Raw genomic sequence first — 5,773 nt, forward strand, 5'->3', positions numbered from 1 at the left:
TCGCTGGTCGTTCAGTGATGGATGACGTTTCGATGACTCACCGTCATGTCGTCACACTACTTATGCAGAATGACTGTATCTAATGCGTGTTTGTTGCATTGCTTCTATGGTTTGTTTCTAAGGTATCACGCTGTGAATCTTATCTATTGCTGCGTTTTGTTAGAATAGTGGGCTGCGGTACTGACTAAACGTTCTTTCCTAGAGTGGAGACGTGAGTATTTGGGGACGTTATTGCAGATAGTAGCGGAAGGTCAGAAAATTACATGGTCTTACTTTATTATAGTATTTCCGAATATCTACATGTATTAACTCAGTAATATGTACTGCCATTTTCTTTGTAGGATAGCTCTGCTGCTGATTTTTCATATCTCTATGGTGTATAACCTCAGCTAACTAGGAGGATGGGTTGATGAAAATGATTGTTGTTAATAAACCAGCTCTATCAAATTACTGTTTACAAACAATGCGTCCCATAACATACTTCATTCATATGGAGTATAGAGCACAAATGGACGACAAAACTAACACAAATGGGGTGAAAAGGAGATGGGGGGCGGCACAAAGGACGGAATCCACTGACCACGGCATGTGGTAACAACAGCCCTTTGTACCAGGTGTAGCACGGAAGGGAGGTGGGGAAGGAGGCTTATCTGTCACCTCCGTCTATTAGAACAATGGGGGCCACAGACTGAACCGGCCTGTGTATCGACGATCTCGCCTCACGCTCAGGAGAGAGAATGGGGGTTGGGACTATCTTATCGGTCAGCTCAACGTAAGATCTTTACTCTGGGTTGAAGCAGCACTGCCCTACTACCATTATAATCGTCTTGCAGGGATTGAAAGTTCCTGTTCACGCTTATTTCGTTTTTTTGCGATTTAAATTTGAGGATTTCTGGGCACGGCCTTCGGCAAAACAATATATTTCTCTTTCGATCCACCCAATCATGTTTCCACACCTATGTGCTCCCTTCTGTGAGACTTTTTCAATTTTTTTAACATATCGTACAGAGTTAATGGTTGTTTTTCTATTTTAGCCATAAACATTGTAACATGGGCAGTTTATTTATTTTGTTTCGATCTGTCTACACTGGCCAATCTTGTAAAAATTTCAGAACTAGATATACTGAACACCTCAGAGCCTTAAAATCTTGCAGATCATCAGATATAAGAAAATTACCACAAAAACAACACTGAAAGTAATTAAGATCCTCGAAGAACGCAATAGTTTATCAAAATCCTGTAATAGAAGGGAACTACCACTAAAAGGGCAGTGATGCAAGATGAAGTTCTAAACGAATGCACAACACTGTAGTAAAACACTGTTTTTAACACTTAATGAATTACACAAAGGTACATATGTAAATGCGTCGTTGTATAACTCAGAATAATACTCCAACATCGACAAATATGGATAAGATACTCGTGTCTCCATCTCATCTCCCCCCCCCCCCCCCGCCCCGCCGCATAGCCACCAACCCATCGATCCACATACACATATAAGGACAAACGTACGTACACACACACACGTAATTTATCCCGCTGCATACTCGCCATTAACAATTTTCGACATTAATGCGAAATAGACGCCATATTGAACACTAACAAAACAATGAACATTTCAATCACCCCCTTTCTATATAGCGACGTAAGTGTCTTCTCAGATCTCGTTTTTGTGTAAAATCACGTGAGAGAGGAGTATAAAAATTAATGGGTAACAATTTATAAACCGGCAACTGCAACTGAAAAAGAAAACATGGCAAAGATGCAGAACTGGACAAAAATCCGAAGTAAGTACACTACACACACAAGCATTACTCACGAAAAGTCGTTTTCAAAAATAAGCGAATTCCATAGGCCTGCATCGTAGATGACATTTTGTCAAACGATAAAAGAAATAACAAGATGCTGACCCGCAGAAAAGTAGGTGTAGGTGAGCCATGGAAGCAAAATACAAAAAAACACGTGTTGTAATTTTAGGTTTAAACCAGAAAAATAACTGTGACCGTGATGGTACCCCTTTCCTAAAGAGGCATGCAAACCAAAACATATAACCTTCAAAAGTAATCAACATTTCACCAGGAACCGGCAATGGTAGTGCATGCAAAGCAGGAATCATGGAAGGACTCTCCAAGATGGTTTCATAGCATCATTTACCATAACATTTTATTAACACAATTATTGTAAATTCATTTAAATATACTTAAAATTCTAGCGTAGTACAATTCCTGTTTCAGCAATACTAAGTATTAAAGAGAAAAAAACAACCATGCAATAGCTTCAATTAAAACTGTAAAACAAATATGTGCAACAACCAGGAACCAGATAATGGGAAAACGGACTGCCAAATTAGAACCCTTCACATACACCGAGCCAGAACAACTCCATATCAATGTGCAGTTGAACTCTATAACATACACACACTGCCTGTTAGTTTCTACGCGGAAGATAAAATTGATGATTCGCTGCTCACATGAACACATAACCAAGTACACAACATGACCTGCATATACATAAGGGGTAGCCCACAAGAATTTACTAGCAATAAAGCAGTCTACAAATATGTATATATGTATCACGTATGTATCAGCATAGATCTCCACAAATTAGGAGAAAAATGCTTTAAACAGCTGTGCTTGAAAGTAAATGAAAACGTAACACTTATTTGAAAATTATCAATGAGAATTATAATAAATGTACACAAGTAGCTTTTAGACAGTAGACACAATTTGAAACTCCTTCGAACAAGTGAGGAACAACAGTCTTGAATTAAAACAAATTTCTGATCAAAGCTCAACTGAAAACAGTCTACCCAATAAAATAAAATATTCCCCTCAATTAAGGCAGGGTAAAGATTACTGTTTGATAACCGATAACAGCTTGGATCTCACACTTTACAAATGTGACTAAGCATTAACACCAGCACTGGATCACCAAATCTACAAGCCTTACGCAAAACAGATGACTATGGAGCTTAACTGGTAATTAATTTCAAACAGTCAGAACTGCCAAAGGCAGCCGCGTGCAGCAATTCCATACCAGCGAGCTGTTGTTGCCGGAAGCAATCAATATCCCGAATTACAGCTTTACATCCTCGGCTGATAACAGCAGAAGACCACGTCGAGTTGAATTAGCAGTTCCCGGTGCGTCGTGCAGAACTACCCGGTCTCCAGGATAAGCCGGTCAACTAACCGCACACAGCGGCAGCTCGTTCCAGAGAGCCAGCAAGTTTACACGTGCGGCACTCAACGGCCGCCAACTCGGTACACTCTTTATACGCCCGCTGCCACAAAAAAGGCTCACTAACCACCGTCCCAGCGCTCACTGCTCACCCCGTTCCTCGTCGATTTCAACACCAAAACCGGCCATGGAGTCAAAATCGTGAAAACAGGACAACAGCAAAGGTATCAAAATAAGAATCGAACCAAGCATTTGAACCCCACCGGCTCAACAACCATTATATTCGTGTGATATTTTACAGTAACAAATAGAGACCCACTGTAGTTAAGACGTAGGCATCGAAACATGTTTGATTGAATGGAAAAATAACCACATTGTGTTCTGCAAAAGGCATTGGGTACAAAAAACAAATATAACAAATTATTTGTCGTTTGTTTCGTTTTGATCGTAGTCTGTAGTCAGTTTCTTGAATTAGCAATGAAGTTGTAGCAGAACACTTTTGGGGGAATGTATGTCGGTTTAAAGTTTGCATTTAATCTAGTGTATTACTTCGTGATTATTTGTCGTCATTTCATTACACTTTTTTGTTTACCACTGGAACTAGCAACTCATCCCAGCAAGCGCGATCTGAATGTTATTTGGCCTCTCGAAGTTTATCTAACTGTCAGGTAATATAGTCAGGTACTGAACAGATATTACTGACGCATACGATTTTGCCTCTATGACTTCTCTGAGATAAATTCGTATGGCAAGAACATGGAAGATACCATTTCGAATATGTGAGGTTTCTTACTCGGTTGGAGGTCTACAGTTTCTAAACCTCAATGAGACCACTGGTTTTTCATATGAAGGAGAAATAACAGCTCCGGTTTCAACGAAGGAAGTAAGATATTACTCTCCGCACAAAACGAGGAATGTATGGAGAGTAAGATACAGAAAAGTCGTCATTCATGTACCGTGACGTCCTACGTTGACGACGAAGCAGCTCGGTAGGCACTGTCGCATACTTCTGTAAGGTCATTGTGGAAGTACTTTACCTTTACAAATTTTGCTGACGATCATTGTTGCTAATTGAAAAGTAATCAAGCATCCACTGAAAGAGGCAGAAAAATACCTCAGGTTATATGAATGATTTTGGCGCCTGTGAGTAGGAAATTACTGAATTAGATTTATCGTAATTATAACAATAACTAATATTATTGCTATTATTATTAGATGCCATAGCAGCCAGCTGGATCAAGTAAAGTTATATGATTCAGCATTACGAGTTTCCATATACATGTCACTGATGCTCCGCGAATTCTCTTTCTTTCTTGAAATGATTTTGCTCGTTTCTTCGCACTTTCTTGTTCAAAGTATAGTTCACATTTGTTAATTTTCTCTACGAATTTCTGTTTATAACTTCTGAGGAATATGTACGGACTCTTTCTATATAGTACCAATTCTTAAACATATATGTTCAAACCATGGTATTGTGTTCAGTCGCTTGGTGTGTGTTACAATTTTGTATCTAGAATTTGCTGAAAGGAATCTTTGTAGGTTGCGGTAAGACTAATCTTGTCTTTCGAATGTCTTCTGCGAAGTTATATAATTTCTCTGGTCGTTTCCGGGATTTTAGTCTGCAGCCATCTTACCTCCCGTCTGGGTCGAAGATCTTTCTCATAATACTGTGTGGCATTCTATGTTGCTTTTTTGGTGAAGGAAAAGTGTGTTAGTATGTAACTTACATAAAGGGCCTTTAGTTTGATAAATCTGAGATAAATCCCAATTTTTGTGTGCATGGAGTCATTTTACTTATGGATGTAAGTTCTTCCATAGGTCCTCTTGCGAAGTATATCACATTCATTCTCCAAACTCCTCGCCATTATGCCCTACTCTGTGGACAGGATGTCGATCTAGGGTCTTCAGCATACTAACTGAGTTTCTGGAAGTAAACTTATACTCCGAATTTTTGAGCGGAGCGTTTGTAGGTATCTGCCCGTTTGATTACATTGGTCTTGCCAGTTGCTAATACGACCCAGTACTCCGCGAAGGCTACGCATTCAATTTCGATTTCGTTATGTTGTCGTTCTGAATCTATGACTTTCCAATAGAGTTCCATTTTCAGTTATTTCGGTTGACGTAATGATATCAAACCATTTGAGAGGATCGGAGAAGCACTGGGCCTATTCCTGAAACTTTTTCTGGTTGACGAGTGAGGATTTTCAGTTTGGCGTTTCTGAAGCATTTCCTTGGAAGGGTACATCCACGGATGATTCCAACAGAAGCGCCTTGCGAAGTAATTATGATAATTCTGTCGAAATGATATGAGCTGTTCCTTTAAGAGCTTCCTGTTCATTTGCATGATAGTTTTAGCCAGTTATCTTTTTGTAAAGGTTAATATCCTCTGTTTCTTTTCTGTCATAATTGATAGAGGCATCCTTTCTTTATTTATAGTGGTACAGTGTCTTCTCACATTATGAATTCTAACACTGTTGTTTCATGCTCTTTTACAAGGTGATAAATATTCCAGATTTTTATGATTTTGTTGTTTTTCCTTGAAATTTTGCTATATCATTTATCTAATTTAAATGATTGTGTTTCGTTGTGGTGCACT

Source organism: Schistocerca nitens, chromosome 8, assembly GCF_023898315.1.
Source record: "Schistocerca nitens isolate TAMUIC-IGC-003100 chromosome 8, iqSchNite1.1, whole genome shotgun sequence".
Classification (NCBI taxonomy): domain Eukaryota; kingdom Metazoa; phylum Arthropoda; class Insecta; order Orthoptera; family Acrididae; genus Schistocerca; species Schistocerca nitens.